Consider the following 26,089-nt stretch of genomic DNA (forward strand, 5'->3'; position numbering starts at 1 on the left):
CCTCAATCTAAATATGATGGTAAAATTCACTTGGGTTTACTGAAAATTATAATGGCAACACATAAATCACATTTTGTCCTCTGTAAAGAGCTGAAGTTTTAGCTAAACCATGTTTTATTTCAATTATAAATTTACTTTTAAGTAATTTAGTTGTACTTTTGAAAGCATTACTGTAGAACAGTTTTTAATTTAATAAGACTAAAACTTGAAAACACAGGCTATAAAAAATAAGATACAACCAGGAATATGGGAAAACCAACCCTCTCCATGGCCTGTATCCATTCTCCAGGGGCAGTCTCATCTTGTGGCCCACTACCCCATACTTCCAGATAAAATTGGAAGGTTCCTTGAGTTAGAAGATATAATGGATTTTCTTTATCAATTAATTTTTCTTTAAGAATTAAAAAGAACATTTCAAAAAGAATGAAGAGAATGAAGTATGGAGAATAAAACCCATGATCCAGAAAAATCCATAGTAGCTCACAGCACTCAGAGAGGTGATCAGAATCCTAATAATTCTCACCACCACATACCTCAGCTTTTCAAGCCACATGGTAACTACTGTCTGCTGTTAAGTGTAGTTGTGCCCATGGAAAGGAGGTGAGCTAACCTTTACTGAGCTACTATTATGAATCCTCAACTCTGTGAAGCAGGACCTATCTTCCCATTTCAGAGGTTAAATAGTACCCAGGCAGGTCAGTTCCTCCTCCTCCTCCCCTGCTCTGTTCAGTAGCCACAGGGCTAGCCCTCATGGAAGACTCCTTCAGATCCCAACTCAGCTGGATGCCCACTGGGTTATGCACATGAGGCTCTGGCAGCAGATTGAAGGCTGGGAAAGAAAAAGGGCAAAGCCGGGGAATGGGTGGTTCCCTCCTCCTCTCTCTGTAGGGCACGGTGAGTGTCTCTAGCAAAGGCTGCATCCCCTCTGAGTTCCCAAAGCCCCACCACCTGCTCTCTGTCTCTCTGTCCTGTGGGTGGGGATAGTTATCTGCTGTTGACAACCTCTGGGTGGCGTCACCAATCTCAATCTCATTTGGCCTCCTGGTTCTTCCATTACCTGTAATAATTCCTTAGATTAAATTATCTCTATTTTAAATGTTCTTTTTTCCAGTTGGACCCCGAGTGACTCAATGCTCAAACTGTGCAGCTTTGGGAAGTCAATAAACCTCTCCAAACCTCAGCTGCTATTTTATAAAATGAAGAAAATAACTACTTGTTCTTAATTACTTTAAAGGATTTGATTAGGCACAAAGGAGATAATAAATGTGAAAGCGCTGTAGAGGCTGACCTAACTAAGATTTTTATATTACAAGTCCTCAAGTCTTATTTACTGGAATTACTGGACAGGCAAAAAGGAGTTCACTGAAATTAACTTCCAAGTTAATCTCTTGGACCTAAATAGTAAAAACTACACAAAGCTGCCTTTTAAGAGCTCATTGCAAGCTTACAAACACTTTGGTCTCTCATAAAAGGAAAGCTGGTTGGCTGATGCCTCTAATGCTTCTGCACGGCCTCTGACCACCAATGCAGAAGGGAGTTAAAATGCATGAACTCAGGCAGCCCTTTATAGAGCACCTAAGTGAGAAAGACTGGGTGTCGGGCTCTGGTCTGTCTTCTGCACCAGCCCTTCCTGTGTAGCTAACCCTAAAACAGGGACTACAATAATAGTACTGTATCCTCGGGTTGTTGTTATTAAACAAGATAATGTAGAAATGCCTACTAAAGATTTTGATGCTCCCAATAAATGTCAAGTGTAATTAATGTGGTTGACATTATTACTGCCATCATCGTCATCATCATCATCATTCTCTCCTATAAAGCATTTTGTGAGGATTGATCAGAGCTATCTCCTCTGCCTATATCATTCCCAGTCGAGTGACAATCTCAGATACGCTTCCTTGACATCTTTACATACTTCAGGCAATCATTATTACATGAGAATGGCCATCCTTTCCCCTCTTTCCTTTCTTATTATTCCTATCCTGTCTGAGCACCTACGAACCTTGGTTTCAGCATTACTACTATTTTTTATCATACAGTGAAAAAAAAACTATGCTATCTAGCTACATATTTACATAATAATGGGCCAATTAAAGGGCTAATAAGAAATCATTATGCTTCTATTGCTATTGTTTGTTGTGGTTATAAACATTTGTATTTATGGGCTGGACACTAAATTATCTTCAGGTAGATGAATACTTTCCCTTAGTGACAGTACTGGGAGGAAGCAGAGACAATGTCTACATCAATGGTGTCCAAAAATGTATGAGAGCCACATATGTAATTGAAAATTTTCTACTAGTCACATTAACACATCTAAAAAGAAACAGGTAAAATAAACTTCAATAGTTTTTTTTATTTAACTCAAAATATCCAAAATACTATCATTTCCACATGTAATCAATATAAAAGTTATGGAGATACCTGAATTCTTTTGTCTTTGAAATCCACCATATTTTACATTTATAGCACATCTCAATTTGGACTAAGCACATTTTTTAGTGCTCAATAATCAGAGGGGGGCTAGCACCTAGTGTATCTGACAGTGCAGGTCGAGATGATAAGCTTTTTAAGGGCAGGGACTTGTCATATTTTAATTCCAAATTCACCCTGACTTTTCTAATGTGGTGCTTTGCCCAAAGAAAGCACTCGCCAAATATTCATTGAACTCAGAAATGAGTATCTGGAAAGAGGGACTATCATTCATATATGTAAGTGAGGCCAACATAAATTTTTTTGGAAGAATAACATTTTGTGGGTCTTACACCTTTAAAAATTACAAATGAACATAATTGCTAAAAATCCCAGTGTTCACTCACTGGGATTTTTACTCAAATCACCCCAAATGCCATAAAGAGAAAGCAATGTCACAACTGTTCTCAAAAAAGTGAGAGAGAGAAAACAAAAACAGCTCTATTATAGAGATCTATAATAGATCCGAGATCTATTATAGATCTCTATAATAATTGACCAAATAAATCATCAAATACTATTTAAATGACCTCATATGCCTGATAGTATCTAAGAAGCTATAATGTATGCTAGGACACAAACATAACTTGAAATGGAATTAAAAACTAATATTACAACCAGGTTAATTTATGAAAATGATGAATACCTTTTTTTTCTCCGTGTTATGAAAAGCATATCTTGCTTGAAAGTTTAAAGGCTTAATAGATGCAAATTACATTTCGCTTTCAGCTACCTAGTTGATACAAATCAGCTTGCTCAGTCAGGATAACCACTTAAAAATAATTTGTAGTTCCTGAAGGCCACAACATTATACCATTTATAGAACTGCAGTACAGATACAGCCAAAGAAAAGATGGTAGCTTCTTTCAACCTGTGGTACAGAAATCATAAATGTCAAGTTCCTTTTGACAACCGATGCCACTGTCCACTGAAAAGACCACCCAGACCGCAGCCACCATCAGCAATGGCTTCATAATACTCAAGAGGGATTCCATTTCCCTCAAGAAAAGGAAATGGTCAATCTCAACAAAAGTTGTATGAAACTGCAAAATACTTGGTGTATCTTCACTAAGACTGAAATGAATTTCTAAGGAAAAGTCAACTAGCACCAAAGGCACTCACATGGAAGGGTGCTTAAAGCGCTTTTTCCTTCACCATGACAGAACTGGTTTCTGTTGGTTCTAAATATACCCCGACCAAATTAAAAGAAAAAGATGTCTTTTGCTTTTAAATGTATCTGGCTCTTGTGTTGAAGCCCCTATCTACTGGGGAAGGAGGAACTGAGTTATTCAACCAATTCCAATACAGTTGTGCAGAGTGGAGACACTCCATGACCTTTTTACTTTTAGCAAAAAAATCTTCATTTGACTACAAGTTGGTTTCTTTAGCCTAGCAGAATTTCCATCGGATCCCGGGCTAGACTAATCCACGGTTCTCTGGTTACTAACGAAATACCAATGTTCAGCTTGCTCGTTCATTTATATTTTTACCATCAAAAGCCTTATAAAGCACACAGCTAATAGCTTCATTTATTTGGCCAAGAACTGGCATAGTATATTTACTTTTTAAATTATTACATTTACTTTAATTTTCCATCTACTGAAAGTTGTTTGTGCTGTCCTTTACATTTATTAAAAGATAAACAGTGCTTTTTAGAATCCCCATAATGGTAACTTTCAAACATTTAAACTTTGAGAGAAAAGAAGAGAATACATGAATCAAAAGTTATATCACATTACTTTTTAAAATATACTTTTAGGCTTGTAATCAGTTTACTTTTCTCCAAAGGCAGCATTTGTCTCTTCAGTCATTAGAAAACTTACTGGCATATTTTGAATCTTATTTAGTGTCAGTTTTTCACGTATTGTCCAATTCTAAACACAGATCTTTGAACTGCTGCAGAGCCACTTGAGTAGAGCCTGTATTAATAAATGTCACATATTTTTCAGTAATTCAACAATGTTGTAAAGATGATAAATTTCATACTGTTGACAGTCTATCACTGTCTGAAATAGTTTTCTCCCTTAACTTGTGACTTTCATTCAGTAAATATTTACGGAAAAGACTGCCACGTGCCAGATGTTCCTGGGCCCTGGTGTTACCAAGCAGAACACAGCCCTGGCCTTCCAAGCACTCACAGTGCAGAGGGGCTGCTGTGCCTGCTCTTCAAACCTCTCCTGCTAGGAAGCCTTTCTGAATTTCAACAAATGTGGGCCAATAAAGAGCACTGTCATTAACACCTGACAGACCTGAGTCCACGTCTGGCTCTGCCTGCTAGGAGCTGATGACCTCAGGCTACTCATTTGTCCTCTCTTGGCCTTGATTTCCTCTTCCATTACACAAGGATAATAATTTCTTCTACAAGGTTGCTGTGAAAGTCAAATAAAATAATGAAGGTACAGGAAAAAAAAAAGTCTGACATTTATGGGGTCTGGGAGCCAGACCCCATAAATGTCAGACTTCTTCCTCTTGTTCCTGTTAAAAATACATAGCTTTCTATATCAAATGGCTTCTCTATTTATAAAGCAAAGAGATACATGAACTGTAAATCGTAAACATGTATTAGGTATACCAAACATTTAGGAGCTGTATGTAACAAGGACTCCTGGTACACTTGACGGGCTATCATCAGCTTGATCCCCATCCCACTTTTCTCTAATAGGTCACTCTTTTTGGTTAATTGTTAGGCTCTCATTTGCTTTTCCTCCATTAGAGTTTTAAAAGCAATTCTACCACCCCTAATGCAGGAGCTAAAGAACCCCTAGGGGGCTGGGTGAGGCGGCTCATGCCTGTAATCCCAGCACTTTGGGAAGCTGAGGTGGGCAGATCACTTGAGGTCAGGAGTTCGAGACCAGCCTGGCCAACATGGTGAAACCCCATCCCTACTAAAATTACAAAAAATTAGCTGGGTGTGGTGGTGTGCACCTGTAATCCCACCTACTCAGGAGGCTGAGGCAGGAGAATTGCTTGAACTCAGGCGGTGGAGGTTGCAGTGAGCCGATGTCATGCCACTGCATTCCAGCCTGGATGACAGAGTGAGACCTTGTCTCTCAAGAAAGAAAAAAAGAACCTCTGGGGATGTGGCCCTTTCATCTGTGGGGTGGTTCACACTAGAACTGTAGGGTCCAGAAGGAACTAACATAGTGAATAATTACGGTGTGCCAGGCCCAGCACTAGGGGAACCATATGCATTACCTTGTGTGAACCCAACTCTTCTGAGATGTTGATACTATATTCTACCTTCTACAAAGAAACCCAATACACAGGGAAGCTAAGAAAGTTGTCCACAATGACAAAGCTATAAATAGTCCAACATCATTTCTAGTCACTTCTCTTTTTCCTCAGCTGGGTTGATGGCTGGCTGCTTTCCCCCTACAGCTCCTTGTGCCTGTTCATATTGGTTGGACAAAGTGTCTCCCACCCAGACTAGAGTTCCCTATGTCTTGGCTCCACTAGCCACTCCCAATAACATGCCCAAAGCTGCTCAGACTCATGGGCTTCTTATGTCATGGTTCCATTAACTAGCTTGTTATTTTGTTCTCTTCCTCCTGGTATCTCCAAGGGGCTGCCAGGAATATGGAGAACTGTCCCATTTCCCTCAGTGTTGATGACCAGTCTGTTTCTTTTGCCTAGCCCTCAGCAGCTGCCACTGGAAACGACTGTACACTATCCCATGCTTAATTCCCATGTGCTCTTACTAAAGGTGAATATAGCACACCCATGCCTTCTACTAAGAATAAGTTAATATAAAGTGAAAGGTGGTCTCCTAGGCACTGCACAGTTTTCACTTCTCTTGGCAGTGCCTGGACACAGGTAATATAGAGGCAATAACACTATGTCCTCCTCATAGAGTCCCTTTTTGGAGACAAAAGCATAGGGAGTATACAAATTAAGCGTAGACAGAGACACAGGCCTCTCAGCTCCCCAAGGAAATAAAATGATACCAGATAAGAATAATAAGCTAAAAATTTCCCTCTTTTATCCTTTGATGTTTCTGTGTGTGCAATATCGAATGTCACATTGATCAAGTATATTGTTAACTTCAGAGATAAGAGAGCCTATTTTATGTTTTCTATTTTGGCCTTTAGTTTACTTCAATTCAATAAAAAATGATTAAGCATTGTGGGCCACGTACTATGGAAGTACTAGAAAAGCATGTAGTGGAGATGAAAGAAATAAATAATTTCAAAACTACGTAATTAGAAGCTAATAGAGAGGTATGCCCAGGGAGCTATAGGCACCCAGAGTGGAGCTACCATTCCCAGCCTTAAAATTCAGAGAATGCTTCCCAGGGCCTCCTGAGCCTTAAAATAACTAAAACATACAGGTCAAGCTACTACATACTTGAACAAAGCGAAGTAAAGAATTCCACAAACAGTTCTCTTTCAAAATGATAACAATCCTATGCCCACAAATCAGGGAATGAAACTTCTTGTGCTTATACTTCATGAAAACAGTTATCTTAGCTTCTTTCAAGTAATCTATTTATTCCTGAAATTGTTAGTGTTGGGGATAATAGGGATTTTTTTTTTTTTTAAGACGTAGTCTCGCTCTGTCACCCAGGCTGGAGTGCAGTGGTGTGATCTTGGCTCACTGCAAGCTCCGCCTCCCAGGTTCACATCATTATCCTGCCTCAGCATCCCGAGTAGCTGGGACTACAGGTGCCCACCACCACACCTGGCTAATTTTTTTGTATGTTTAGTAGAGACGGGATTTTACCGTGTTAACCAGGATGGTCTCCATCTCCTGACCTCGTGATCTGCCTGCCTGGGCCTCCCAAAGTGCTGGGATTACAGGCATAAGCCACCGTGCCTGGCCAGGTCTGATTCTTAAATAATAACCCTTAAGTCATAATCCTTTTTTTCTATTGGTAACATCCTCTTTTTTCTGACTTTCCATGTCAATTATGATTTATCATCAGCTCATTTTCTAATTTACAGAGATTAGAAACCACGCAGATTAATACAAAGAGATAAATCCTGAAAAGATCCATATAAAAATAACAAACTCTAACAATTCTGCCCACACTGAAAGTCTTTTAATCAAAGAAACACAGAAATGATTTATTACTTAATAAAACCTTATTTCTCTGAAATTCCAGAAGTTTACAACCAATTATAAGTCTACTAAGCAGAATCAATAAATGAAGTGGAAAGGAAGAACCAGTGAAAATAGCTAGTGGCAAGTTATTCTTATTCTTAGAATTGTTAGAGCCTTATTTCTTCTCTAAAAATATCAGAATTTTAAAAATCAAATTAGCTCTGTTTAGGCTATTCCTCATTTCTACTAAAAACAAGTAACAACACCCGTCACTGGAGCTATGTTATTTAAGCTTTGCATATTAGTAAAGAAATACCCTCCAAGCATTTATGAACCAAAAGACATAATCACATAGCTTCTGGCAGAACCATAGAATTATCCCATTTCCTGTCTTGAATGTAAAGAACAATTTACCTAAATGGTTGAAAATAAATACCTTTCATATTTTGATTGTCTTCATAACATACAGTAAAATACAATTTGCTACTGACCCACTTTGACGTACAAAATCATTACATTTGAAAATGTGACTGCAAAATGCAATGAAAGCATTAGGCATATTCCACATTAATTAACAATCAGAATGTGCTCAAATGATAACTTATAAATGTTTCAGGATACTTTTCTAGATAAAGTAGAAAGGGTTTTTACAATGAGAATTTCTCTGTCCCTATTAAAGTCTTCTGACTTTAAATTGGTCATTATTAGTATTATAAATTGACTTAGTAGTGGACAATTCTCACCACCTCATTTGGTTAGAGTTACAGCAGAGTTCTTTTTTTGTTTTTTTGAGATGCAGTTTTCTTCTCGGCTCACTGCAATCTCCGCCTCCTGGGTTCAAGTGATTCTCCTGCCTCAGCCTCCTGAGTAGCTGGGATTACAGGCGCCTGCCACCACGCCCAGCTAATTTTTTGTATTTTTGGTACAGACGGGGTTTCACCATGTTGGCCAGGCTGGCCTTGAACTCCTGACCTCAGGTGATCCGCCCGCCTCGGCCTCCCAAAGTGTTGGGATTACAAGCATGAGCCACCATGCCCGGCCCAAGTTCAAGCAGAGTTCTAAAGATACTAAAGCTCATATCCCATATGGGTGACTTTATTCCCACAAGAGTCACTTAGCTCTGCTTTGAACCATGGCCATAAATTATAGATGTTTAAACTTGGTTAGGCACTGTAAATCCAAAGGAGAATGGATTAGGGACTGCTGAATCATGACAAGTCAAACCCTAAAGAAAACAAAACACATCCTTTAGTAACAACTATGTCCAATACGTGTACAAGGTAATATGCACTAATGAAATTAGCAGTGTGGGAGAAATTAGACCTAGTGGGATTTTGTCTTCAAAATGTTATTTAGTATATACTTTATATCATGTTTGAATTAATATAAAAAACTTAAAAGACAAAAATATACTATTGCCATGGAAAAACAATTCAAAACAAAAGCCCACTAATGGTAGATAACAGATTAGTATTTACATAAAATACAGAAATGTAGATATGGGTGAGGCCACAGTATAGAAATAAAAATATACTCATGAATTAAAGTAAATTTATTTTTGCCATTAAAGAAGGAAGAAGGGATTTAATTTTTAGAAACAACCAAGGATATAGCTTTTTTTCCCTTTATTTTTCAAATAAGAAAATACATAGCTGTAGAACAGCTTCTCTCTTTTCAGTAAAGGAAAGAGAAGAAAATTTGGCTATGATGCAGGAGTGGTCAACGCTGTTAAAAAAGGAAGTCCTATCCGACTATGTTGGGGGCTCTTAAGGAAGAGGAAAAAGAGGAGACATAATTGCTAGACACTACATACTATATCAAATCAGGCAGGCCCAGGCAACACCCCATCCCAGGCTCTATTTACTTCTGCCACCTGCTTCTCAATTCAAAAATCTTGGAGAGTCCTTTACACAGAAGTGTGCATTTCTGTCTTGGCTTTGGGCTGTATTAATGGGATTTGATAAATGTGCTTCACTGATGATGACAGATACCATCTCCTCCACCTGAAAACACATACACCCCCAAACAGGGAAAGAAAAAAATGGAAAGTCACGTGAACACTGTGGCTCAGCTCTCACAGAATTCTCTGGGGCATAAACAACAGTTCCTAAAAACCTGCTTTAAAATTGATAAGATGAAAAAGAGGGCAGAGGCTATATGAAGCAAAGAAGCACCAATACAGGACAGGTCTTAATTTTAAAATGTGAAGAAAGATTTATGTGGTATATTCACTTCAACTGGACAGATATTTACAAAGTGTCTCCCAGGTGCCATACATTTTTCTAACGGACTCTAGGTTTTTGGATATAAAGCAAATGCATTCTCTGCTTCAGATATTTCTCCTTTGCACCACTTCCATAGAAATCAAACTATTAACCAGAAAACATATTTTTAGAAATATGTATCCAGCCTACTTACAAAGAATCTGAAGAGGCCTATGGTCACAGCATAATATAAAAGAGGATAATTTAAGATGAAGGAAATAGAACATCTAAAAGGAGCTTTGGGAAAGATATCACCATACTCCTGAGGTGAATAAACAGCAATAGTCAGATACTAAATTTTTGTGACAGAAAAGTCACAAATGGCAATACACAGGGTTACACATCTTTTACTGCCCAGCAAAATTAAACAAGCAACAGTCCTTGCAAAGACTTTCAGGAACTAAATTCAAGATGCAATTCATCACATGGTTCTTGTATAAACAGCACTGTGAAATAAAGTGGACCACAACTACTTTTGTACTAAGGAAAGGGAACCCTAAGATGTGAAAGTTAGTAATTAAATTAATCTTCAAATACAGTTTTTGCCCATGCTGCAAACGAAATAAGAATTTTTCAGAAGATGCCCCTATAGATACGTACACAAAGATAGAACAATTACAATTGAACCAAATAACCAAACTCACAGAAAACTTGATTACTATTTTAAACTCCAATGATGCCCCATTAACACTGACGTTACACATTTCTCCTAGTCAGTGAAAATGAAGATGGATTTGCAATTTTAGTCATTAGATTACTGTTGACTTTTTTTCTAGAACATCAATATAAACCTTTGACGTATGTTGTGATTTTAAAAGAGAAACAAAAAAACTTAACTGATATAAAATTCACTTAAATTAAAATGGAAAGTAACCTGGGGGAAAATGTACCTGTTTCCATTTTTGCTACTTGATCAATAGATTATTGATTAATGAACATATTTCTAGTAAATATAAATTATGACAATCATGGTTGAAAGTGATTTGATAAACTTTACTTTTCAAAGTGGTAGTTCAAATTAAACCACATTTTAAATAGGGTTCATATATGCAAAATACCCTGGGGGATGAGGGGAACATAGCCATGAGAATTAAAAGAAACTGACAGTTCATGCCGTAGATTTAATTGAGGCTTTTAACCACAAAATACATGTGGCCTATAATACGTAAGTCATATCATGAGGTGATTTTGAAATACTAATCAAATTTAGAGATCCCTACTTGGGCTTAGAATGGTCCAGCGGCTTACCATCCAAAAGTCAATAAAGCAACAACAATAACAAAAACAAATTGCTGGTGTTGTGAATGAGTAAACATTCCAAAAACAAGGCATCATTCCTTAGAATTATCTTTTCTTAACAATTATTCTCTTTGGGCAAGTATCTCCGTATCCACCAAAGATTCTAAAAGAACAACAAGGGCTGACTAAAAGAAAATTAAGCACAAGTTTACCTATGCTTTGGCAAAGGGCAAAGTCTGCTTCATTCTCTGCCAACAAAACTTCCTAATGTGAAAAGAGTCATTTTCAATAAGGTTCCAACATATAAAATTGTTGCCAGGATTCTGGGCTTGTTGCACTGACACAATGTCCTCTGGCATCTGAGCATGCCAGTGCCTCTGTGGTAAGAAAACTAATGAGCTTGTAAGAATGTCCTTACATCGTTACATCCTCAAGAACATTGTGGACACCAGAACTTCTCCACAGTTAGAACAGTTATCTCCCTTTCAGTGGTGATATCTAGTCTGACCCAAACCCACTGAACTGCAAAAGAAATGAAGGCAGGCTTCAGTCCACCCCTTTGCTACTTCCCATTACATACCTTTCTCTTTCTCTTCTCTCATCTCACCAGACAAGGAGTTCCTAAGTGGCAGCTAACTGAAACAGAACTGTGAGTAATAAGAAAAATAAAGTTTTGGATTGCTGTTACCAGCCTCCAGAGCAAAGCATCTTAATCAACTTGTGAGTGTTGATGAAATTGAGGACCACAGATAAATAAGTCACAATATCTTTTAATCTGTCTTGCCATCATTTGTTTTAAATCTTCGATTAATTTTTGTAAGTTGTCCACTTCTCAACAATAAAAAGGGTAGGGTATTTATTTCTTCTCCTGTCCTTTTACTACATTTTAAATACACAAAGAAAAGCAAACTTTAAGACAGTTCAGAAACTGGGTAATCAGCCCAAAATTATATGTATTGGCTGAATAGATTCCTAACTTACGTATTGCTATGTTCTGAATGTCTATGTCTCACTAAAATTCAGATGTTGTAACCTAATCCCCAATGTGATAATATTAAGGGGTGGGGCCTATAGGATTAGGTCATGAGGGCAGAGCCCTTATAAATGGGATTAGTGCCCTTATAAAAGAGGCATGAAGGAGTTTGTTTGTCCCTTCCACCATGTGAGGATGCAGCAAGATTAGGTGCCATCTATGAAGCAGAGGGCAGTCCTAACCTCCGCTAAAGCTATTGGCACCTAGATCTTGGACTTTCCAGCCTCGAGAACTGTGAGAAATAAATTTTCATTGTTTATAAGCTACCCAGTCAAGGATATTTTGTAATGGTGGCCTGGGCAAACTAAGCATGCATCAAACATAATACAAGGACTACTGGAGGCTCCAATGAGTATTACTTCATTAACACCTGCCAAGTACAAAGTACTGGGCAAGGCTACAATCTGGAATGAGACACAGACCTTGTCTTCTAGAAGCTTATAGAGGCTATAAGAAATACCTAAGTGGTCTACCATAAGTAAAAGAGGTTTCTGAAAGGGCTGTGATGTTCAGAATTCAGAGAAAGTGGGGGACCTGAGCTCCTCTATGGAATAATAGATCTGCATGGATTAAAAGAGAAAGGAACTGGCAAGAAAAGGCATTTCAGGTAAAAAGAATGTCATGAGAGTGAAAATGCTTCCAGAGTGACTATGAAGGGAAGCTAGTGTGGTGTGGTCTGAGTTCAGGCTGTGGGAGGGGAACAGTGAGGGCTGAAAAGTAAACTGAGGCAAATCACAGGAACTATGAATGCCAGCCAGGGAGTAAGTACTTACAGGACTATGTTCTAGGATATACTAGCTTGAAATCATTCCCCACTACTCAGGAGAAAAAGAAAATACAAATCATAACATAAAGTGGTGTGAAATAATTCACTCAATAAATATGTAAGAGTGTGTGTATATATATGTGTGTATGTCTGTATATATAAGTACATGCATTGTGTGTGTGTGTGCATATTCAATGGCTACTCCAACACCTATCACAATGCCTTGTGTGAACTTGGAAGACTTTGATTTTTTTAATGAATAATGTCCATTATATATAAGACTCAGTACTAAGGTACTAGACAACATGGACTACCAAAATGAACAGATGTGGATTATATCCTTAAGGTGTTTTCATGTATATAGATGGGCCCCAACCAAGGACCAGGAGTTTGGGACTCTGGCTAATACAAATGATAGCAGCCTTTAAGAAGGGAATGATCTATCATAGGCCAGCCATCAAAATGCCACCCTAGTGTGGGCCAATGGAAGCCTCAAAGTTCAAGAAGTAGCTAAAGATTGAAATAAATAAGCCCCACAAATAAGGACAACACTGTCCCTCCCTCTATCTCCCCACTCTCTCAAGGGTAAAATTATTACCTAATGACCCTTCTTCCTTTAAGAGATGACAATGTTCCATGGGTGTTGTTGTGATGGTTAATTTTACGTGTCACCTTGGCTAGGCTATGCTGTGCAGTTTTTTGGTCAAACATTAGTCTAGATGTTGCTGTGAAGGTATTTTTTTAGATGGGATTAATATTTACAGTAAATAAATTGACTTTAAGTAAAGCAGATTAGCCTCCATAAATGTGGATGGGACCTCATCGAATTAGTTGAAGGCCTTAAGAGAAAAAACAGGTTTCTCCTAAGAAGAAAGAATTCTGCCTCCAGATGAAATACAGAAAATCTGCCTGAGTTTCCAGCCTTTGGATTTAAGACTGAACATCAACTCTTACCTGAATCTCTAGGCTGTTGCCAACTTTCCCTACAGATTTTGGAGATGGCAGCCCCTACAATTGCATGAGCCAATTTCTTAAAAATTTTTCCATGTTCCCCAACCCCTCTCCACACACACATACACAGACACACACACATATATACACATGCAAATATCATATTGGTTCTGTTTTTCTGTAGAACCCTGACTAATACAATTGTGATCTGGACTGTGGCTTTGTTTAGAGCCATCCCCTCTTTTCTCAATAGCTGTTTGAGATGTCTATTTTGTTTCCTTGCCCACTTCTTCTCAGAAGCAACCACCTGGATGGGCAAGGTTGAACTCTTCCCTCCCTGTCCTACCAGTTCTTTCTAAAATGGGAATTAAGGCACTGCAGGCACTGTCTGCTTCAGTCAACCTAATACAGAGTACCATCAGCAGCCCCATCACACCAGACCTGAGCCAAAGAGAGCTAGGCCTCTACAGAGATTGGCAGAAGCCTCCCTGCTGGCAAATGGGGCCTAGAAGAGTCCTGCTGTCTCAGGCAGGTCATGATGGCACTCAGGATGAACTATGCCCCATTCACTCAGAGGAGTTCAGTCTAGCGACTTCCTTTTCCCAATGCAGTCATCCTGGACTTCTGTCCAACCAGTCTTCCAGCCTTTCAGCTAAGGGCACACCTCCTCACACACACACTCCTGCCGCCCCACCTCCCAACCACTTGGAAGAACCGCCATGGTATAATTCCAGTATGGGCCTGTGTCTGAGCATCACCATGACCTAGAAGCCCTACCAACAAGTCTTATCCCATCTGGGCCTCTCAGACCCTTCTGCCAGTTTGAACAGTCAAGAAAGCTACATCCTTTGGATTCTGTAATTAGGAATTCTGATCCCTCACAAGGGTCCCAAGCTATTATAATAAAGGTGCCTAATAAGCTGTTATTATGCTCTACACTAGATATTTCAAAGCAGCTGAACCTACTAACTAAAAGAGCAATGGCCTGAATTCTGGGCTTCACTGAGCTATGCCATGAGTAAGCGAATAAGGAACCAAATCATAGACTCATTCTCCCTTATTACTTGGAAAGGTCACCAAGACTTCCCTGGGGAGCTGGCCCCAAACAAACCCTATGACAAGTCTGTATGTCAAGGGTCCATCTTTCTATCTCTGCCTTAGTATAATCTGAAGCTCAAGGGAAGAACTTTTTTTTGGTTATTTGCGACATTTTAGAGGAAGGCAATAGTCTTGGAGCCCACATTGGAATTTTCCATGCCTTACTGCCCCTTCTACAAAGGCCAGACCTGAAGTAAGCAACCTTTCCTCTACTTGAGCAGACCGGCTCACCTTAGAAGCCTGTAATTGGGAAAAAGGGCCAGTACCAGAACTGAAACCAAAGGGAAGCAAGAGACTCCGGAGGAATTCCAAGTGTCTCGGCCATGGATTTAAGCCCTTCCCCTCTACATACACTCAATTTTTTAAGTGTATGTAATTTCAAGACAACCCAATACTCATCTATTATGTAAAGAGAGACATAACTGTATTTTCAAAGCTACTAAATCTTAGTGCTACTGAGAAAACACTTTTGGACTTAGACTTCACTTGGTAAATGATAGATGGCACAGAAAGATAATCATGATCCAAAACAGAAACCATTAATGGTGGCAGCAAGAGACATACAAAGTGCTGTGAAGACCCAGGCAGGAGAGATCATGTTCCTTTAGGAAACATAAGTCTGGAGCTCTCAAGAGCATCTGCCTTGTATGTTAAGTTGCCTCCTAGACATTTGAGGTGTCTCAAAGGCACCTCAATTTCAGGATGTAGCAAACTAGACATAGCTGGTCTTTGGTGGAGTTCTCCATCTCAGCATGAGTTCCACTATCCATTTTTCTAAAGCCTAGGCACATTTTTGACCAACCCACTCTTCCTTCTGTTCCTTCCATTGACACTTACCTCCTAAATACCGCTGAAACCCATCCACTCCTATCCTTTCCACCACCATGTTATGTCTCTGAGGTCATCTGATGGCCTCCCAGCCTGCTATTGTCACCCAGTCCTGCCCTCTAGTCCACTTTCCACTGCAGCTGTGAGACCTGATCTTGATTCCTGCCTGCTTAAAACTCTTTAATGTTTTCCCTCCCCTCTCATGATAGAGATAACCCTCATTAAGATGGCCCACAAGTCCCTGCAAGGACTGGCCCCTACCTCCCAAGTCCTGGCTCATGCCCTGCCTCACTCTCCCCACCACTCTTCCTGATACTTTCCAAGGCCCATCATCTACTGAGCCTGTGCTTATTCCGTTCTAGTTGCCTAGAATGCCCTTTCCTATTCTACTCTCTTTGCTTAGTTCAACTCCTCCTCAGTCTTCAGATTTCAGAACAATTGTCACTACCTGGATCTCCATAATAAGGTCTAACTCTCCTACTATATGTTCTCACAATACCATATACCTCTTCTGTGTAATACTTACCATCATTGCAATTTTATATCTATTCCTCTCATTATATAATGAATGTCTGTCTCTCCCACTAGATTATAAGCTCCTTGAGAGCAAAATCATGACTATTTCTATTTACCAGTATAGACCTAAATGAAAACTGACAAACCTAAATAAAAATTTGCTGAATGAATGAGTATATGAAAGTAAATGGTCCAAGGTCACAATAGAATACTGACAACAGCAGCAGAAGTATTTAAGTTAGCAATCTTCTCATTCCCCTGGTGATTCTTCCTGATCACACTGTAGGGTTCTCAGTGTTTTCATGAGCAATACTCTTTAAAACTCATTTTTTTCCACTTTATTATCTGAAAGCAAAATTTTAAAGTATTTAAGGAATACAGAGATTTCTAGCAATTTATGTAGTTTAAAGAGATCATTCACTGGAGAGGCCAAAATTCAAATTCAGGAAATGCAGAGAATTCCTGTGAAATACTATACAAGATGACCATCCCCAAGACACAGTCATCAGATTCTCCAAGGTAGAAATGAAAAAAAAAAAAAAAGTTAAAGGCAGGTCAGCAGAAACCCTACAAGCCAGAAGAGATTGGGGGAGTATATTCAGCATTCCTAAATAAAAGAAATTCCAACCAATAATTTCATATCAGAGCCAAACTAAGCTTCATAAGCAAGGGAGAAATAAGATCATTTTCAGACAGACAAATGTTAAGGAAATCTATTAACACCTGACCTGCCTTACAAGAGGTCCTTAAGGGAGTGCTTAAGATGGAGAGGAAAGACTTACTGGTCACCACAAAAACACACTTAAATACATAGACCATTGATACTATAAAGCAATCACACAATCAAGTCTGCATAATAATCAGCTAACAACATGATGACAGGATCAAATCTGCACATATCAATATTAATCTTGAATGTAAATGGGATAAGTGCCCCAATTAAAAGGCACAGAGTAGCAAGTTGGATAAAGAGGCAAGAACCAACTGTATGCTGTCTTTAAGAGACCCATTTCATACGCAATGACATCCATAGGCTCAAAGTAAACAGATGGAGAAAAATCTACCAAGCAAATGGAAAACAGAAAAAAACAGGAGTTACTACTATAATTTCAGACAAAACAGATTTCAAACCAATAATGATCAAAAAAAGACAAAGAAGGGCAATACACAATGGTTAAGGTTACAATTCAACAAGAAGACCTAAATATATATGCACCCAACATAGGAGCGCCCAGATTCATAAAGCAATTTCTTAGAGACCTATGAAGAGACTTGGATAATCACACAATAATAGTGGGAGACTTCAACACTGAGACTTCAACACCCCCCTGACAATGTTAGATCATCAAGGCAGGGAACTAACAAAGATATTCGGAACTTGAACTTGACACTTAACCAAATGGACCTAACAGACATCTACAGAACTCTCCACCCCAAAAAAACAGAATATACATTCTTCTTATTTGCACATGCGCGTACTCTAAAACTGACCACACAACAAAAATCAGCCATAAAACAAACCTCAGCAAATTCAGAAAAGCCAAAATCATACCAACCACACTCTCAAGACCACTGCACAATAAAAATATAAATCAAAGCCAAGACAATCATTCAAAGCTATACAATTATATAGAAATTAAAAAACTGTTCCTGAATGGCTTTTGGGTAAACAGTGAAATTAAGGCAGTAATCAAGAAACTCTTGGCAAGTAATGAGAACAAAGATAGAACATACCAGAATCTCTGGGACACAGATAAACGCCCACATTAAAAAGTTAGAAGGATCTCAAATGAGCAACCTAACATCACACTTTGAGGAACTAGAAAAACAAGAGCAAACCAACACTAAAGCTAGCAGAAGAAAAGAACCAAAATCAGAGCTGAACTGGATGAAAATGAGACATGAAAAACCATACAAAAGATTAATGAATCCAGGAGTTGGTTATTTGAAGGAATAAATAAGACTGATAGACTGCTAGCTAGACTAATAAAGAAGAAAAAAGAGAAGACCCAAATAAATACAATCAGAAATGACAAAGGGGATATCATCACTGACCCCACAGAAATACAAAAAACCCCTCAGAGACTACTATGAAAACCTCTATGCACACAAACTAGAAAACTTAGAAGAAATGGATAAATTCCTGGAAACATACAACCTCCCAAGATTGAACCAGAAAGAAATTGAATCCCTGAACAGACCAAAGAAGTTCCAAAACTGAATTAGTAATAAAAAGCCTACGAACTAGAAAAAGCCCAGGACCAGATAGATTCACAGCTAAATTCTACCACATGCAAAAAGAAGAGCTGGTATCATTTCTACTGAAACTATTCCAAAAAACTGAGGAGGAGCTACTCCTTCCTAACTCATTCTATGAGGCCAGCACCATCCTGATACCACAACCTGGAAGAGACACAACAAAAAAAGAAAACTTCAGGCCAATATCCTTGATGAACATAGATGCAAAAATTCTCAACAAAACACTAGCAAACTTAATCCAGCAACACATCAAAAAGCTAATCCATCATGATCAAGTAGGCTTTATCCCTGAGATGCAAGGTTGGTTCAACATACACAAATCAGTAAATGCAATTCATTACATAAACAGAACTTAAAAACCACATGAACATCTCATTAGATGTAGAAAAGGCTTTTGATAAAATCCAACATCCTTCGTGTTAAAAACCTTCAATAAACTAGGCTTTGAAAGAATATACCTCAAAATAATAAGAGCCATCTATGACAAACCCACAGCCAACATCATACTGAATGGGCAAAAGCTGGAAGCATTCCTTCCTTGAGAACTGTAATAAGACAAGGACACTCATTCCCACCACTCCTAGCCAGAGCAATCAGGCAACAGAAAGAAATAAAAGGCATCCAAACTGGAAGGGAGAAAGTCAAACTATCTCTGTTTGCAGACATACGATTCTATACCTGGAACACCCCATAGTTTCTGTCCCAAATCTCCTTGATCTGATAAACAACTTGAGCAAAATTTCAGGATACAAAATCAACGTACAAAAATCAGTAGCATTTATATACAGCAACAACAACCAAGCTAAAAGCCAAATCAAGAATACAATCTTATTCACAATAGCCACAAAATATCTACAAATACAGCTAACCAGGGAAGTGAAAAATCTCTACAATGAGAATTCCAAAACACTGCTCAAAGAAATCAGAGATGACACAAACAAATGGAAAAACATTTCATGCTCATGAGATAGGAAGAATCAATATCATTCAAATGGCCCTACTGACCAAAGCAATTTATAGATTCAATGGTATTCCCATCAAACTACCAATGATGTTCTTCTCAGAATTAGAAAAAAACTATCTTAAAATTCGTATGGAACCAAAAAAGATCCTGAATAGCCAAGGTGATTGTTGAACCTAAGCAAATAACATATAAAGCTGGAGACACCAAATTACCCAACTTCAAACTATACTGCAAGGCTACAGCAACCAAAACAGCATGGTACTGGCTGTCTTGAGACACATGGATCAATGGAATGGGATGGAGCCCAGAAATAATGCTGCATATCTAAAACCATCTGATCTCCAACAAAGTAGACAAAAACAAGCAATAGGGAAAGGACTCCCTATTCAATAAGTGGTTCTGGGATAACTGGCTAGCCATACGCAGAAGATTGAAACTGGATCCCTTCCTTATATCATATGCAAAAATCAACTCAAGATGGACTAAAGACTTAAATGTAAAACCTAAAACTATAAAAATTCTGGAAGATAACCTAATAAATGCTATTTGAGACATAGGTCTTGGCAAAAATTTCATGATGAAGACACCAAAAGCAATTGCAACAAAAAATAAAATTGACAAATGGGACTTAATTAAACTAAAGATCTTTTGCAAAGCAAAAGAAACTATCAAAAGAATAAACACACAACTTATAGAATGAGAGAAAATATTTGCACACTATGCATCCCACAAAGGTCTGGTATCAAGAATCCATAAGGAACTTAAGCAAATTAACAAACAAAAAAACAACCCCATTAAAAAGTAGGCAAAGGACACCAACAGACACTTTTCAAAAGAAGACATACATAGGTGGCCAACAAGCATACGAAAGAAACGCTCAGCAATAATCATTAGAGAAATGCAGATCAAAACCACAACGAGATACCATCTCATACCAGTCAAAATGGCTACTATTAAAAAGCCAAAAAATAACAGATGCTGTTGAAGTTACAGAGAAAAGGGAATGCTTATACATTGCTAGTGGAAAAGTAAATTAGTTCAACCATTGTGGAAAGCAGTTTGGCGTTTTTTGAAGGAAATTAAACAGAATTCCATTCAACCTAGCAATCCCATTATTGGATACATACCCAAAGGAATACAAATTGTTCTACCATAGAGACACATACACGTGTTTGTTTACTGCAGCACTATTCACAATAGCAAAGATACGGAATAAACCTAAATACCCGTCAACAGAAGAATGGGCAAAGAAAATGTGGTACATATACACCATGGAATACTACACAGCCAGAAAAAGAAAAAGATCATGTCCTTTGCAGCAACATAAATGGAGCCAGACGCCATTATCCTACGCAAACTAATGCAGGAAAACCAAATACTGCATGTTCTCACTTATAAGTGGGAGCTAAACATTGAGTACAGAGGGATACACAGAAGGGAACAACAGGCACCAGGGCCTAATTCAGGGTGGAGGGTGGGAGGAGGGTGAGGATCAAAACACTACCTAACAGGTACTCTGCTTATTACCTGAGTAATGAAATAATTTGCATATCAAACTCCCATGACCTCTGAACTTAAAATGAAAGTAAAAAAAATCATTTGAAACTAGAAAATCTAGAAGAAATGGATAAATTCCTGGACACATACACCCTCCCAAGACTAAACCAGGAAGAAGTTAAATCTCTGAATAGACCAATAACAGGCTCTGAAACTGAGGCAATAATTAATAGCCTACTAACCAAAAAGAGTCCAGGACCAGACAGATTCACAGCTGAATTCTACCAGAGGTACAAGGAGGAGCTGGTACCATTCCTTCTGAGACTACTCCAATCAACAGAAAAAGAAAGAATCCTCCCTAACTCATTTTATGAGGCCAACATCATCCTGATACCAAAGTCTGGCAGAGACACAACAAAAAAAGAGAATTTTAGACCAATATCCCTGATGAACATCGATGCAAAAATCCTCAATAAAATACTGGCAAACCGAATCCAGCAACACATCAAAAAGCTTATCCACCATGATCAAGTGGGCTTCATCCCTGGGATGTAAGGCTGGTTCAACATACACAAACCAATAAATGTAATCCAGCATATAAACAGAACCAAAGACAAAAAACACATGATTATCTCAATAGATGCAGAAAAGGCCTCTGACAAAATTCAACAGCCCTTCATGCTAAAAACGCAATAAATTAGGTATTGATGGGACATATCTCAAAATAATAAGAGCTATCCATGACAAACCCACAGCCAATATCATACTGAATGGGCAAAACCAGGAAGCATTCCCTTTGAAAATGGGCACAAGACAGGGATGCCCTCTCTCACCACTCCTATTCAGCATAGTGTTGGAAGTTCTGGCCAGGGCAATTAGGCAGGAGAAAGAAATAAAGGGTATTCAATTAGGAAAAGAGGAAGTCAAATTGTCCCTGTTTGCAGATGACATGTGTATTTAGAAAACCCCATCGTCTCAGCCCAAAATCTCCTTAAGCCCATAAGCAACTTCAGCAAAGTCTCAGGATACAAAATCATTGTGCAAAAAGCACAAGCATTCTTATACACCAATAACAGACAAACAGAGAGCTAAATCATGAGTGAACTCCCATTCACAATTGCTTCAAAGAGAATAAAATACCTAGGAATCCAACTTACAAGGGATGTGAAGGACCTCCTCAAGGAGAACTACAAACCACTGCTCAACGAAAAAAAAGAGGATACAAACAAATGGAAGAACATTCCATGCTCATGGATAGGAAGAATCAATATCGTGAAAATGGCCATACTGCCCAAGGTAATTTATAGATTCAATGCCATCCCCATCAAGCTACCAATGACTTTCTTCACAGATTGGAAAAACTACTTTAAAGTTCATATGAAACCAAAAAAGAGCCCACATTGCCAAGACAATCCTAAGCCAAAAGAACAAACCTGGAGGCATCATGCTACCTGACTTCAAACTATACTACAAGGCTACAGTAACCAAAACAGCATGGTACTGGTACCAAAACAGAGATATAGATCAATGGAACAGAACAGAGCCCTCAGAAATAATACCACACATCTACAACCATCTGATCTTTGACAAACCTGACAAAAACAAGCAATGGGGAAAGGATTCCCTATTTAATAAATGGTGCTGGGAAAACTGGCTAGCCATATGTAGAAAGCTGAAACTGGATCCCTTCCTTACACCTTATACAAAAATTAATTCAAGATGGATTAAAGACTTAAATATTAGACCTAAAATCATAAAAACCCTAGAAGAAAACCTAGGCAATACCATTCAGGACATAGGCATGGGCAAGGACTTCATGTCTAAAACACCAAAAGCAATGGCAACAAAAGCCAAAATTGACCAATGGGATCTAATTAAACTAAAGAGCTTCTGCACAGCAAAAGAAACTACCATCAGAGTGAACAGGCAACCTACAGAATGGGAGAACATTTTTGCAATCTACTCATCTGACAAACGGCTAATATCAGAATCTACAAAGAACTCAAAGAAATTTACAAGAAAAAAACAAACAACCCCATCAAAAAGTGGGCAAAGGATATGAACAGACATTTCTGGGCAAAGGATATGAACAGACATTTCTCAAAAGAAGACATTTATGCAGCCAAAAAACACATGAAAAAATGCTCACCATCACTGGCCATCAGAGAAATGCAAATCAAAACCACAATGACATACCATCTCACACCAGTTAGAATGGCGATCATTAAAAAGTCAGGAAACAACAGGTGCTGGAGAGGATGTGGAGAAATAAGAACACTTTTACACTGTTGGTGGGACTGTAGACTAGTTCAACCATTGTGGAAGTCAGCCTTGAGGCAACTCCTCAAGGATCTAGAACTAGAAATACCATTTGACCCAGCCATCCCATTACTGGGTATACACCCAAAGGATTATAAATCATGCTGCTATAAAGGCACATGCACACGTATGTTTATTGCAGCACTATTCACAATAGCAAAGACTTGGAACCAACCCAAATGCCCATCAATGATAGACTGGATTAAGAAAATGTGGCACATATACACCATGGAATACTATGCAGCCATTAAAAAGGATGAGTTGATGTCCTTTGTAGGGACATGGATGAAGCTGGAAACCATCATTCTCAGGAAACTATCACAAGGACAGAAAACCAAACACCGCATGTGCTCACTCATAGGTGGCAACTGAACAATGAGAACACTTAGACACATGAAGGGGAACATGACGCTGGGGCCTGTCGTGGGGAGGCGGGAGGAGAGAGGGATAGCATTAGGAGATATACCTAATGTAAATGACGAGTTAATGGGTGCAGCACACCAACAGGGCACATGCATACATATGTAACAAACCTGCACGTTGTGCACATGTACCCTAGAACTTAAAGTATAATAAAATAATAATAATAATAATAATAATTTGCTAATCCTGGGTAACTTTAACTATTATAACTTTTACATTCTTTATTTCAAACACTCTCACTGACTGACTACAATGCCTGAGCACAGTGCCAGGTATTAGAAAATAAACCAACACATTTCCTGCCTGTGCTCAGTAGTTAACAGTGTGGGCTTTGGAGTTCCAGGATTTAGGTTCCAATTCCTGACCAGCCACTTAGGAGAAGGGTGACTTGAAAAAAAAAAAAAAGTTGCTTAACCTTCTCAAGCCTCAATTAACTCATTTGTAGAATGGTGATAATAATTAAAGTATGGTCATAGGTTATTCTAAGAGTTGATATTCTAAGTGTAAGCATTATAATCACAGGGCCTTCTGAATACTTTTATGAGTATACGCTGGGGGTTAAGTAAGATTGCTCTCTATTCTGCTTTCAAAGAATTCAGTCACAAGGATGAGAAAATGATTAATAAACATAATTTTAATCTAAACTCATAAATGCTACACTCAGGTATGTATATTTGCTGGCATAGGATCAGAACATGCAATTTTATTATTTGATCTTATAATATCTATTCATGAATTGCTAACAATTCATGAATTACTAATACACATTTTCTCTCAAGATAAGCTATTAAATATTTCAATAGCTTCTCAAGTTATTTTTTCATCTTCATGATTATGATGGCTTGCTCCATTTTTCAAAGTTTAAAATATATTGCTTAAAATACTAACATATGTGTGTATGTATATATGTATGTAGATGTGTGATCCATTTTAAATTCATGTAATTAATCTGAAGACAAGTAGAAATCTTTTAGCATTACCTATGTATTAGGTCACTATACCCTTTCATTAGCACTAAATAATCAAAACTTTTTAATATTGCAAATTAATAGTATTTAAAATTTGTGATAATGAAAATCTTTACATAAATATGTAAAATAATCTAAACCAATTATTTTCCAAACTATTCCTTACTGCTTCTCATGGTTGAAAAAATATCTTAGCTACATCTACCCAATATACTATTAATTCAAAAGAAGCTATTTTTATTTAATCTTGAATGTAATTTCCCATTACTTTTTTTAAGTTTGAAAGATATATTGGTTCAAATACTTGCAAGTGTGTTTATGTATTCATATGTGTGTATGTACATATGTATGCATGTGTATGTATAAACACACATATAGTCTTTGCTTTTTACTACTAGCTCCAATTATCTTTAGGACTAAGAAGGAAATTTTAATACTTTGAGGAATTTTTTTCCAAATCTTTTATTCATTAATTTTTCTTTTTGGTTTAGAAAGGCCCTAGTAATTCCTTTTTGTGCTCTTCATTTTATTTTTCAAAGCAGTTGTAATCCTTTTGCTCCCCTCTGATTTGAATTTCATCATATAAAATTTTAACGATATCAAGTTTTATCAGTAACAGACAATGCCACAGGGCAGGGTAAGGATTATGAAAATATCAATGAGTATATCCATTCCTTTAATTCTCTTCACTAATTATTTATAGTTAGGTTATTAAAAACAATTGACTCTGAATTATTAACACTGAGAACTATAATAGCATAAGAATCAAACATGAAAGGTCCTTGGGAAAAAAAAAAAGAAAGCTCCTGGATGGGGCTCCTGATGGCAGCGAGAATCCAGAGAACCTAACAGGTGGGTCATGGGGCAGGCTAAGCAGCAAAAGTTGGTCATCACTCAAGGAGAGAGGCATCTTGTACTGACCAGAACTTATCAGGATATCTCTGCTAGCTCAGCTCTCCATTTCATACTAAATCAACTGATCATCCCCTTTCAAAATAAATCTCTTTTAAAATAACCTGTTCTCTAATATCCCTTTCTCTTTCTTCTTTCAACTGTCTATTCCTTACATATCTACTGCCATAAGAGGAAAATGTCTACTTATCCCTGTAGTTGGTGCTATCCTGACCTACTCCTGGGCTTCCATGCTCCCTGAGCTTCCCCATAATCCCTGTGGATGTTGGATCTTTCAACTGCCATTCAGCTTGCTCATCAGTCCCAAGTCCTCTTGGCAGGAGCTGAGATGCTGGGCACCCTGCAGTGCTCCGAACATGAGAGGGTTCACCTCTTACCAAGCAAACCCCTTATCCACCTGGTGTTGCTCCTCTGCTGGGTATCCACTGAGCTGTCTCAGGCCCTTTCCCCTCACTGCCTTTGCCCCTCTTGGGTCCTGGGAAGGTCAAGACTCTTCTAATTCCTACATGTGGGTTTCACATACTCTACCTTCCTCCCCAT

The 26,089-nt window shown here is 38.2% G+C and overlaps 1 protein-coding gene across 11 annotated transcripts in view; it reads right to left on the reverse strand.

Annotated features, from left to right (window-relative positions):
• The window catches only part of PLCL2 (phospholipase C like 2), a 200,891-nt gene that overhangs the window by 99,465 nt on the left and 75,337 nt on the right, over window positions 1–26,089 (reverse strand). Inside the window, exon 1 of one of the 11 annotated variants that reach the window (XM_063722183.1) lies at window positions 11,596–16,580. The exons of the other annotated variants lie outside the window; for them this stretch is intronic. The gene's annotated coding sequence lies outside the window, so the exon portion shown is untranslated. Of the gene's footprint in view, window positions 1–11,595; window positions 16,581–26,089 lie in introns of those variants that run through there. 11 annotated transcript variants of the gene reach the window in all.

The sequence above is a fragment of the Pongo abelii genome, chromosome 2, assembly GCF_028885655.2.
Source record: "Pongo abelii isolate AG06213 chromosome 2, NHGRI_mPonAbe1-v2.0_pri, whole genome shotgun sequence".
NCBI lineage: Eukaryota > Metazoa > Chordata > Mammalia > Primates > Hominidae > Pongo > Pongo abelii.